This window comes from Lepidochelys kempii, chromosome 17, assembly GCF_965140265.1.
Source record: "Lepidochelys kempii isolate rLepKem1 chromosome 17, rLepKem1.hap2, whole genome shotgun sequence".
Taxonomy (NCBI): domain Eukaryota; kingdom Metazoa; phylum Chordata; order Testudines; family Cheloniidae; genus Lepidochelys; species Lepidochelys kempii.
In genome coordinates this window covers 25,121,682-25,134,868 of record NC_133272.1, presented here as the reverse complement: position 1 = coordinate 25,134,868, position 13,187 = coordinate 25,121,682, and the positions used below count along the sequence as shown (strand labels likewise).

At 47.2% G+C, this 13,187-nt stretch overlaps 1 protein-coding gene across 7 annotated transcripts in view; it reads left to right on the top strand.

The window, feature by feature from the left end:
- The window catches only part of STX1A (syntaxin 1A), a 338,787-nt gene that overhangs the window by 68,392 nt on the left and 257,208 nt on the right, over positions 1-13,187 (top strand). The gene's annotated exons all lie outside the window — the stretch shown is intronic.

Genomic DNA, 13,187 nt, shown 5'->3' with positions numbered 1-13,187 from the left:
AAGATCAGCTATGTTTCCACCACAAAGTGTTGGGCTCACTGCAGGACTCCTTGGGTGGTGTTTTCTGGCCAGGGACGTGCAGAAGGTCAGACTAGATTATCAGAATGGCTCCCGTTGACCTTACAGTTTGTGAATCTATTTAACAGGCTGAGAGCTGATAGAAGGTAGGGGCTCATGGGCGGTTTACAGCATCCCAGAGTTGGAGACAGGATTTTGAAAAGTGTCTGAGAAGTTTGAGCCCAGCTCCCATTATCTTTCAATGGGACGTGCTCCTGCTTCCCTCAGTGATTTTTGTAATTCCTGCCCTACATGCCCATTGGGCAGTAAAAGTAGAGCCTGTGTTTTTTCCTCTCACATCAGTGCAGTGATTTAGCATGAGCTGTCTTGTCAGGAGGGCTGCAGTGGAGGTTAATTAGGTGCTGGAAGCCAGGAGCCTTGCAGCAAATTACAGTGAGTTGTTAGTAAAACCTGCTGAACCATGACAGACGCTCACCTAGAAGGGTAAGTGCCAGCTTCAGTCTCAGTAGGCCAAGGCCCAATGAACTCTGCTCCTCTGCATCATTATGACTGGAGGAGCTGTGGATGTTAGCTATGTGCAGGCTGTAGGAGGGGAATGACCAGGACAGTCAAAATGTTCAATCACCCTGATATCTGCTGGGAGAGCAGTACAGCAGTGCACAGACAATCCAGGAAGTTTTTGGAAAGCGTAGGGGACAATTTCCTGGTGCAAGTGCTGGAGGAACCAACTAGGGGCAGAGCTCTTCTCGACCTGCTGCTCACAAACCGGGAAGAATTAGTAGGGGAAGCAAAAGTGGAGGGGAACATGGGAGGCAGTGACCATGAGATGGTCGAGTTCAGGATCCTGACACAAGGAAGAAAGGAGAGCAGCAGAATGCGGACCCTGGACTTCAGAAAAACAGACTTTGAGTCCCTCAGGGAACTGATGGGCAAGATCCCCTGGGAGAATAACATGGGGGGAAAGGAGTGCAGGAGAGCTGGCAGTATTTTAAAGAATCCTTATTGAGGTTACAGGAACAAACCATCCTGATGTGTAGAAAGAATATTAATACGGAAGGCAACCAGCTTGGCTTCACAGTGAAATCCTTGCTGATCTTAAACACAAAAAAGAAGCTTACAAGAAGTGGAAGACTGGACAAATGACCAGGGAGGAGTATAAAAATATTGCTCAGGCATGCAGCAGTGAAATCAAGAAGGCCAAATCGCACTTGGAGTTGCAGCTAGCAAGAGATGTTAAGAGTAACAAGAAGGGTTTCTTCGGGTATGTTAGCAGCAAGAAGAAAGCCAAGGAAAGAGTAGGCCCCTTACTGAATGAGGGAGGCAACCTAGGGACAGAGGATGTGGAAAAAGCTAATGTACTCAATGCTTTTTTTGCCTCTGTCTTCACGAACAAGGTCATCTCCCAGACTACTGCACTGGACAACACAGAATGGGGAGGAGGTGACCAGCCCTCTGTGGAGAAAGAAGTGGTTTGGGATTATTTAGAAAAGCTGGACTAACACAAGTCCATGGGGCTGGATGCGCTGCATTCAAGAGTACTGAGGGAGTTGGCGGATGTGATTGCAAAGCCATTGGCCATTATCTTTGAAAACTCTCGGCAATCGGGGGAGGTCCCAGAAGACTGGACAAAGGCTAATGTAGTGCTCATCTTTAAAAGAGAGAAGGAGGAGGATCTGGGGAACTAAAGGCCAGTCAGCCTCACCTCAATCCCTGGAAAAATCATGGAGCAGATCTTCAAGGAATCAATTCTGAAGCACTTAGAGGAGAGGAAAGTGATCAGGAACAGTCAGCATGGATTCACCAAAGGCAAGTCATGCCTGACTAATCTAATTGCCTTCTATAACGAGATAATTGACTCTGTGGATGAGGAGAGAGCAGTGGTCATGTTATTCCTTGACTTTAGCAAAGCTTTTGACACTGTCTCCCACAGTATTCTTGCCAGCAAGTTAAAGTAGTATGGGCTGGATGAATGGACTATAAAGTGGATAGAAAGCTGGCTAGATCGTCGAGCTCAACGGGTAGTGATCAATGGCTCCATGTCTAGTTGGCAGCTGGTATCAAGCGGAGTGCCCTAAGGGTCGGTCCTGGGGCCGGTTTTGTTCAATATCTTCATTAATGATCTGGAGGATGGTGTGGACTGCACCCTCAGCAAGTTTGCAGATGACACTAAATTGGGAGGAGTGGTAGAGGATTGGGCCAAAAGAAATCTGATGAGGTTCAACAAGGACAAGTGCAGAGTCCTGCACTTAGGAAAGAAGAATCCCATGGACCGCTACAGACTAGGGACCGAATGGCTCGGCAGCAGTTCGGCAGAAAAGGACCTAGGGGTTACAGTGGACGAGAAGCTGGATATGAGTCAGCAGTGTGCCCTTGTTGCCAAGAAGGCCAATGGCATTTTGGGATGTATACGTAGGGGCATTGCCAGCAGATTGAGGGACGTGATCGTTCCCCTCTATTCGACATTGGTGAGGCCTCATCTGGAGTACTGTGTCCAGTTTTGGGCCCCACACTACAAGAAGGATGTGGAAAAATTGGAAAGCGTCCAGCGGAGGGCAACAAAAATGATTAGGGGACTGGAACACATGACTTATGAGGAGAGGCTGAAGGAACTGGGATTGTTTAGTCTACGGAAGAGAAGAATGAGGGGGGATTTGATAGCTGCTTTCAACTACCTGAAATGGGGTTCCAAAGAGGATGGCTCTAGACTGTTCTCGGAGGTAGCAGATGACAGAACAAGGAGTAACGGTCTCAAGTTGCAGTGGGGGAGGTTTAGGTTGGATATTAGGAAAAACGTTTTCACTAGGAGGGTGGTGAAGCACTGGAATGCGTTACCTAGGGAGGTGGTAGAATTTCCTTCCTTTTAAGGTTTTTAAGGTCAGGCTTGACAAAGCCCTGGCTAGGATGATTTAGCTGGGGATTGGTCCTGCTCTGAGCCGGGGGTTAGACTAGATGACCTCCTGAGGTCCCTTCCAAACCTGATTATTCTTATGATTCTATTAAATGGATCTCTGAAATAGATGTGAACACCTGGACAGGGACACTGAATGCAGCTGAGAGCACTGAAGAGCACCATTTTCTGTTCTGCATCAGTGGAGAAGATAAAAACTTCAATACAATTTTTCCTCTGTGTCCTTGGGATGGATGGGAACTGTTGCTGTACCACAGGGGTCTAATTAGATTACCAAGAAAGGCGTTAAACTTCCACAGTCCTTGGAAGCTAGAATTGTGATCTTCATAAATGATCTGGAGGATGGCATGGACTGCACCCTTAGCAAGTTTACAGATGACTCTAAACTGGGAGGAGTGGTAGGTACTCTGGAGCGTACGGATAGGCTACAGAGGGAGCTAGACAAATTAGAGGATTGGGCCAAAAGAAATCTGATGAGGTTCAACAAGGAGAAGTGCAGAGTCCTGCACTTAGGACGGAAGAATCCAATGCACCGCTACAGATTAGGGACCAAATGGCTCGGCAGCAGTTGTGCAGAAAAGGACCTAGGGGTGACAGTGGATGAGAAGTTGGATATGAGTCAACAGCATGCCCTTGTTGCCAAGAAGGCCAATGGCATTTTGAGATGTATAAGTAGGGGCATTGCCAGCAGATTGAGGGACGTGATCATTCCCCTCTATTTGGCATTCATGAGGCCTCATCTGGAGTACTGTGTCCAGTTTTGGGCCCCACACTACAACAAGGATGTGGAAAAATTAGAAAGAGTCCAGCGGAGGGCAACAAAAATGATTAGGGGTCTGGAACACATGACTTATGAGGAGAGGCTGAGGGAACTGGGATTGTTTAGTCTGCAGAACAGAAGAATGAGGGGGGATTTGATAGCTGCTTTCAACTACCTGAAAGAGGGTTCCAAAGAGGATGGCTCTAGACTGTTCTCAGTGGTAGCAGATGACAGAACAAGGAGTAATGGTCTCAAGTTGCAGTGGGGGAGGTTTAGGTTGGATATTAGGAAAAACTTTTTCACTACGAGAGTGGTGAAACACTGGAATGCGTTACCTAGGGAGGTGGTGGAATCTCCTTCCTTAGAAGTTTTTAAGGTCAGGCTTGACAAACACCTGGCTGGGATGATTTAGTTGGGGATTGGTCCTGCTTTGAGCAGGGGGTTGGACTAGATGACCTCCTGAGGTCCCTTCCAACCCTGATATTCTATGATTCTATGATGCTTGTTGCTTCTGAATTTCAGTAGATTCAGCAATCCTGAGGGCAGTATGTGTTTCCGCTCACAGCTCCAGACTGTCCCGGGGAGGGGCTCTCCAACCTGCTCTTGTGAGGTGCTGCACAAGGCTACTCTTTGTGGCTAATCCTGGTGTCCCATTTACCTTGAGCTCAAATCTGTGTCTCAATTAGGGAGTGCCATTACACATATTGAATCTGTTTCCTTAAGTGAAGTATCCTCATCCCTTCTTGTCCACTGTCTAAACGGGCCATCTTGATCATCACGACAAAAGTTTTTTTTCTTCTGCTGATAATAGCTCATCTTAACTAATTAGCCTCTCACAGTTTGTATGGTAACTTCCAACTTATCTGTGTGTGTGTGTGTGTGTGTGTATATATATATATATATATCTTACTATATGTTCCATTCTATGCATCCGATGAAGTGGGCTGTAGCTCACGAAAGCTTATGCTCAAATAAATTGGTTAGTCTCTAAGGTGCCACTAGTACTCCTGTTCTTTTTAAAGAACCAGTGCCTTTCCATTCCATTAGCAAGTTGTCAGGAGAAAATGCTGCTTTCTGCCGCTTCCATCCTAAAATCCAGCCTGTTCCTCTGTGCTGTCCAGGATACTTTACCTTGATTTTGTGCCCCAAGAAACATCTAGACCTCTTCATACTGGGGCTAAGAAATGCAGTTGGGAAAATGAGGCTCCCTCATCTCTCTCCTCACTCCAGAAGACAGAGCACGCAGGTGCAGCAGCGTGCTGGTTCAGCGCAATCACGAACGTGCCATTCAGCGCAACCCAGTGAGTCTGGGGGCACTGTGCTTTCAGGAGGCCATTGTGGTAACGGATTACTAAAGGCTAGCAGGGGGCTGGATAGTCTCCATGTGGTAAGCATGGCAGCTGGCACTAGCTGAGCAGCATTTCATTAATGCCTTCTGCTTTTTGACATCACCCCAGGGATGTTCACCCACCAGATTGCTGCTGCCCTGAGCTTTCTAAGCAGGTACCGGAGGAACAGGGGAGAGATGCTTTTTGCAGGACAGATCAGACAGGTAAAAGGAAATTGGCTAATTATTTGTGTCAGTGGGAAGAAGGCTCTAAAAGGGAATCTGGAGCCAGCTAATAATCAGCAATGAGAAACACAGCTTTGCACTCTTCAAACAGCCTGATTTGAAAGAAAGTGAGTATAGAAATTGCTTTGCTGAGCACTAAGTGATTCTGTAGCCGAGGATTATTTTGGACAGAGTTTAATTATTTATGGGGGAGTTCAGAAGCTGCTAGGTTGATATTTTATTCTGACCTGCTGAGGAGGATTTTTTGATCTTCTTGTATATTAGGGGTGAATGTTGTGCTCAGGAATTGACAGACTAATAGAATCATAGAATATCAGGGTTGGAAGGGACCTCAGGAGGTCATCTAGTCCAACCCCCTGCTCAAAGCAGGACCAATCCCCAACTAAATCATCCCAGCCAGGTGTTTGTCAAGCCTGACCTTAAAAACTTCTAAGAAAGGAGATTCTACCACCTCCCTAGGTAATGCATTCCAGTGTTTCACCACTCTCGTAGTGAAAAAGTTTTTCCTAATATCCAACCTAAACCTCCCCCTCTGCAACTTGAGACCATTACTCCTTGTTCTGTCATCTGCTACCACTGAGAACAGTCTAGAGCCATCCTCTTTGGAACCCTCTTTCACGTAGTTGAAAGCAGCTATCAAATCCCCCCTCATTCTTCTGTTCTGCAGACTAAACAATCCCAGTTCCCTCAGCCTCTCCTCATAAGTTATGTGTTCCAGCCCCCTAATCATTTTTGTTGGCCTCCGCTGGACTCTTTCTAATTTTTCCACATCCTTGTTGTAGTGTGGGGCCCAAAACTGGACACAGTACTCCAGATGAGGCCTCATGAATGCCAAATAGAGGGGAATGATCACGTCCCTCAATCTGCTGGCAATGCCCCTACTTATACAAATGCCGTTAGCCTTCTTGTCAACAAGGGCACACTGTTGACTCATACCCAGCTTCTCATCCAACGTATCCCCTAGGTCCTTTTCTGCACAACTGCTGCCGAGCCATTCAGTCCCTAGTCTGTAGCGTTGCATGGGATTCTTCCGTCCTAAGCGAAGTACTTTGCACTTGTCCTTGTTGAACCTCATCAGATTTCTTTTGGCCCAATCCTCTAATTTGTCTAGCTCCCTCTGTAGCCTATCCGTACGCTCCAGCGTACCTACCACTCCTCCCAGTTTAGAGTCATCTGTAAACTTGCTGAGGGTGCAGTCCATGCCATCCTCCAGATCATTAATGAAGATATTGAACAAAACCGGCCCCAAGACCGACCCTTGGGGCACTCTGCTTGATACTGGATGCCAATTAGACGTGGAGCCATTGATCACTACTCATTGAGCCCGACAATCTAGCCAGCTTTCTATCCACCTTATAGTCCATTCATCCAGCCCATACTTTAACTTGCTGGCAAGAATACTGTGGGAGACCATATCAAAAGCTTTGCTAAAGTCAAGAAATAACACATCCACTGCTTTCCCCTCATCCACAGAGTCAGTTATGTTGTCATAGACGGCAATTAGGTTAGTCAGGCATGACTTGCCCTTGGTGAATCCATGCTGACTGTTCCTAATCATTTCCTCTCCTCTAAGTGTTTCAAAACTGATTCCTTGAAGACCTGCTCCATGATTTTTCCAGGGATTGAGGTGAGGCTGACTGCCCTGTACTTCCCCGGACCCTCCTCCTTCCCTTTTTTAAAGATGGGGACTACATTAGCCTTTTTCCAGTCTTCCAGGACCTCTCCCGATTGCCGAGAGTTTTCAAAGATAATGGCCAATGGCTCTGCAATCACATCCGCCAACTCCTTTACCACTCTCGAATGCAGCGCATCTGGCCCCATGGACTTGTGTTAGTCCAGCGTTTCTAAATAGTCCCAAACCACTTCTTTCTCCACAGAGGGCTGGTCACCTCCTCCCCATGATGTGCTGCCCAGTGCAGCAGTGTGGGAGCTGACCTTGTTCGTGAAGACAAAGGCAAAAAAAGCATTGAGTACATTAGCTTTTTCCACATCCTCTGTCCCTAGGTTGCCTCCCTCATTCAGTAAGGGGCCTACTCTTTCCTTGGCTTTCTTCTTGTTGCTAACATACCCGAAGAAACCCTCCTTGTTACTCTTAACGTCTCTTGCTAGCTGCAACTCCAGGTATGATTTGGCCTTCCTGATTTCACTCCTGCATGCCTGAGCAATATTTTTATACTCCTCCCTGGTCATTTGTCCAGTTTTCCACTTCTTGTAAGCTTCTTTTTTGTGTTTAAGATCAGCAAGGATTTCACTGTGAAGCCAAGCTGGTTGCCTGCCATATTTACTGTTCTTTCTACACATCGGGATGGTTTGTCCCTGTAACCTCAATAAGGATTCTTTAAAAAACAGCCAGCTCTCCTGCACTCCTTTCCCTCTCATGTTATTCTCCCAGGGGATCCTGCCCATCAGATCCCTGAGGGACTCAAAGTCTGTTTTTCTGAAGTCCAGGGTCCGTATTCTGCTGCTCTCATTTCTTCCTTGTGTCAGGATCCTGAACTCGACCATCTCATGGTCACTGCCTCCCATGTTCCCCTCCACTTTTGTTTCCCCTACTAATTCTTCCTGGTTTGTGAGCAGCAGGTCAAGAAAAGCTCTGCCCCTAGTTGGTTCCTCCAGCACTTGCACCAGGAAATTGTCCCCTTCACTTTCCAAAAAGTCTTGGATTGTCCGTGCTCTCCCAGCAGATATCAGGGTGATTGAAGTCTACCATGAGAACCAGGGTCTGTGATCCAGTAACTTCCGTTAGTTGCCGGAAGAAAGCCTCGTTCACCTCAACCCCCTGATCTGGTGGTCTATAGCAGACTCCCACCATGACATCACCCTTGTTGCTCACACTTCTAAACTTAATCCAGAGACTCTTAGGTTTTTCTGCAGTTTCATACCGGAGCTCTGAGCAGTCATACTGCTCTCTTTCATACAGTTCAACTCCCCCACCTTTTGTGCCCCGCCTGTCCTTCCTGAGCAGTTTATATCCATCCATGACAGTACTCCAGTCATGTGAGTTATCCCACCAAGTCTCTGTTATTCCAGTCACACCATAATTCCTTGACTGTGCCAGGACTTCCAGTTCTCCCTGCTTGTTTCCCAGGCTTCTTGCATTTGTGTATAGGCACTTGAGATAACTTGCTGATTGTCCTGCTTTCTTAATGTGAGGCAGGAGCCCTCCCCTCTCGTGCTCTCCTGCTCGTGCTTCCTCCCGGTATCTCACGTCCCCACTTACCTCAGGACTTTGGTCTCCTTCCCCGGTGAACCTAGTTTAAAGCCCCACTGTCGGGTTCCTTCCCCACTCTAAACTCTAGGGTACAGATGTGGGGAGCCGCATGAAAGACCCCCTAAGCTTATTCTTACCAGCTTAGGTTATAAACTTCCCCAAGGTACAAACTTTGCCTTGTCCTTGAACTCTATGCTGCCATCACCAAGCGTTTTAAACAAAGAACAGGGAAAGAGCCCACTTGGAGACGTCTTCCCCCAAAATATCCCCCCAAGCCCTACACCCCCTTTTCTGGGGAGGCTTGAGAATAATATCCTAACCAATTGGTTACAAAATCATCAAAGACCCAAACCCCTGGATCTTGGAACAATGGAAAAATCAGTCAGGTTCTTAAAAGAAGGATTTTATTAAAAAAGAGAGAGGTAAAAATCATTTCTGTAAAATCAGGATGGGAAATACTTTACAGGGTATTCAGATTCAAAACACAGAGGATCCCCCTCTGGGCAAAACCTTAAAGTTACAGAAAACAGGAATAAACCTCCCTCTTAACTCAGGGGAAATTCACATAAAAGAAAAGATAAACTAATCCGCCTTGCCTGGCTTACCTACACTGGTTGCACTACTGGAGACTTGGATTAGGATGGGTTGAAGAAGATGGATTTCTGTCTGGCCTCTCTCAGTCCCAAGAGAGAACCAACACGTAAACAAAGAGCACAAACAAAAGCTTTCCCCCCAGACCCCCACAAGATTTGAAAGTATCTTGTCCCCTTATTGGTCCTTTGGGTCAGGTGCCAGCCAGGTTAGCTGAGCTTCTTAACCCTTTACAGGTAATAGGATGTTGCCTCTGGCCAGGAGGGATTTTACAGCACTGTAGACAGAAAGTTGGTTACCCTTCCCTTTATTTTTATGACACGCCCCCCAAATCACAGATAGGGCGAAACACTGGCTGTGATTTCTTCCTGGAGCTCTAGGAGAAAACAGAGTTAATAAGACACATGCATCTCTAAATATACTACTAACTGTATAAAGACTAACAATATTTCCCACATCTTAAGGACAATTTGGACCAGTTGATTCTGGGAAACTTTCACGAGAGAGTGCATCAGCCACTTTTTTAGAAGCTCCTGAGATGTGTTGTATGTTGAAATCAAAATCTTGGCGAGCTAAACTCCACCGAATACGTTTTTTGTTATTTCCCATGTCAGTATGAAGCCACTGTAGCGCAGCATGGTCAGTTTGCAGGTGGAAACGCTGTCCCCAAACATATGGGCGTAGCTTTTCCAGAGCGTAGACAATGGCGTAACATTCTTTTTCACTGACTGACCAGTTGCTTTCCCTCTCAGACAGCTTCTTGCTGAGAAACACAACAGGATGGAACTCTTGTTTCGGTCCTTCCTGCATTAAGACTGCTCCCACACCACGCTCGGACGCATCTGTGGTTACTAGGAACGGTTTGTCAAAGTCTGGGGCCCTTAGCACAGGGTCAGTCATGAGTGTCGCTTTAAGCTGGTTAAAGGCCTTCTGACGCTCTTCAATCTACTGAACTGCATTTGGCTGTTCCTTTTTGGTTAGGTCTGTCATTGGGGCGGCGATTTGGATGTACTGTGGTACAAATTGCCTGTAATATCTGGCCAAACCTAAGAAGGATTGGACCTGTTTCTTTGACTTTGGGACAGGCCACTTTTAGATAGCATCCACTTTGGCCTGTAGGGGGTTGATAGTTCCTTGACCCACCTGGTGTCCAAGGTAAGTCACTCTGTTTAGGCCTATTTGATACTTCTTAGCCTTAACAGTTAGTCCTGTCTCCCTTATGCCCTCGAAGACTTTTTGTAGATGTTCCAGGTGTTCTGCCCAGGAGTCCGAAAATATGGCCACATCGTCAAGGTAGGCGACTGCATATTCTCCTAATCCCGCTAGGAGACCATCTACAAGTCTTTGGAAGGTGGCGGGTGCATTTCACAGCCCGAAAGGGAGTACATTAAATTCATACAGCCCGACATAGAATCGTAGAATATGTGTGATGAAGGGTGACCTTTCCTTGGTGGATTCATCTAGCTGTACCTGCCAGTACCCCTTGGTTAAGTCCAAGGTAGAGATGAACTGGGCACATCCCAGTTTCTCCGATAGTTCATCTGTGCGTGGCATTGGATAGTTGTCTGGGCGAGTTACAGCATTTAGCTTATAGTAGTCCACGCAAAAGCGTATCTCCCCATCTGGTTTGGGAACTAGAACCACTGGAGATGCCCATGCACTGCGGGAGGGGCAGATTACACCCATATGTAGCATATCCTGGATCTCCCGTTCTATAGCAGTTTTAGCCTGATGAGACACCCGGTAAGGTTGGACTCTAATTGGGTGAGCATTACTTGTGTCAATGGAGGTATGCCCGTTCAGTCAGTCCTGGGGTGGTTGAGAACGTCGGCGCATAGCTAAGGCACAGCTCCTTGATCTGCTGTCGCTGCATATGCCGAAGGGTCATGGAGAGGTTCACCTCTTCCACACAACCAGCACTTTTCCCTTCATAGTAGACACCTTCAAGCCAGTCAGCGTCATCTCCTCCCTGGGCTGTAAACTGACAAACCTTTAATTCTCTGGAATAAAAGGGCTTTAGAGAATTAATATGGTACACTTTAGGCTTTCGGTTTGAGGTGGGAAATGCTATGAGATAATTAACAGCTCCCAGGCGCTCTTGGACCGTGAATGGCCCTTCCCACGATGCTTCCATTTATTGGGCCTGGAGCACCTTTAAGACCATGACTTGGTCCCCTACTTTGAAGGAACGCTCTCTGGCATGTTTATCATACCAGGCTTTTGCTCTCTTTGAGCATCCTTTAGGTTTTCTTTAGCAAGGGCTAAAGAGGTTCGGAGGATGGTTTGTAGGTTGGTTACAAAGTCCAGAATGTTAGTTCCTGGAGAAGGTGTAAACCCCTCCCATTGCTGCTTCACCAACTGTAATAGCCCCTTAACTTCGCAGCCATATACAAGTTCAAATGGTGAAAACCCTAAACTGGGATGGGGTACAGCCCTGTAGACAAAGAGCAACTGCTGCAACACTAGGTCCCAATCATTGGAGTGCTCATTTATGAATTTACATATCATGGCCCCCAAAGTTCCATTAAACTTCTCCACCATGCCATTTGTTTGATGGTGGTAGGAGGTGGCAACCAAGTGATTCACCGCATGAGCTTTCCATAGTTCCTGCCAGGAAATTAGTTCCTGCATCTGTAAGGATGTCGGAGGACCAACCTACCTCAGAGGGAGAGGCTGAGGGAACTGGGATTGTTTAGTCTGCGGAAGAGAAGAATGAGGGGGGATTTGATAGCTGCTTTCAACTACCTGAAAGGGAGTTCCAAAGAGGATGGATCTAGACTATTCTCAGTGGTGGAAGAGGACAGGACAAGGAGTAATGGTCTCAAGTTGCAGTGGGGGAGGTTTAGGTTGGATATTAGGAAAAACTTTTTCACTAGGAGGGTGGTGAAACACTGGAATGCGTTACCTAGGGAGGTGGTGGAATCTCCTTCCTTAGAAGTTTTTAAGGTCAGGCTTGACAAAGCCCTGGCTGGGATGATTTAATTGGGGATGGGTCCTGCTTTTGAGCAGGGTGTTGGACTAGATGACCTCCTGAGGTCCCTTCCAACCCTGATATTCTATGATTCTATGGTTCTATGATACCCTGGCAAAAATGTCTGTTAGTGCCAGACACACACTTTTAGCCCTGGTGTTTCTTAGACCTACTGCTTCCAGCCATCAGGTGGCAAAATCCATGAAAGTCAGTATGCACTGCTTTCCTCTGGGTGTCTTTTTCGGAAAAGGACCCAGAATATCCACAGCTACTCGCTGAAATGGAACCTCAATGATGGGGAGTGGCTGTAGAGGGGCTTTGACCTGGTCTTGGGGTTTTCGCACTCGTTGGCATACCTCCCAAGATCGGACATAGGCAGAAACATCCTTGCCCATTCCCTTCCAGTGGATTGACCTCCCCAAATGGTCTTTGGTCCTGTTCACCCCAGCATGGCCACTAGGATGATCATGGGCTAAGCTCAAGAGCTTTTCTCGGTACTTAGTTGGAACTACCAACTGTCTCCACGGACGCCAGTTTTCCTGGTGTCCACCAGAAAGAGTTTCTGTGTATAAAAGTCCTCTTTCTACAACAAACTGGGATCAATTAGAAGAGCTGAGAGGTGGTGGGTTGCTCCGTGCCTCCGTCCACGCTCTCTGGAGGCTTTCATCTGCTTCCTGTTCGGCCTGGAACTGTTCCCTTGATGCTGGAGACATAAGTTCCTCACTGGATTGTGGACCTGGGCTTGGTCCCTCTGGAAGCGATGTAGGGGGTGGGTCTGTTTCCGTGGACTCTGAACCGCTCTCCACTGGTGCACTATGGGGTATTTCAGGCTCTGCCTGACCTCTTGGTTACCCTTCCCTTTATATTTATGACACCTCCTCACTAGGATAGCCAGCCTGCTTGCAAAGATGCTGTTCCCTCTCTTCATTAGGTGGAGCCCGTCTCTGCCTAGCACTCCTCCTTCTTGGAACACCATCCCATGGTCAAAGAATCCAAAGCCTTCTCTCCGACACCAGCTGTGTAACCATTCGTTGACTTTCACGATTTGATGGTCTCTACCTGGTCTTTTTCCTTCCACGGGGAGGATGGACGAGAACACCACTTGTGCCTCAAACTCCTTTATCCTTCTTCCCAGAGCCACGAAGTCTGCAGTGA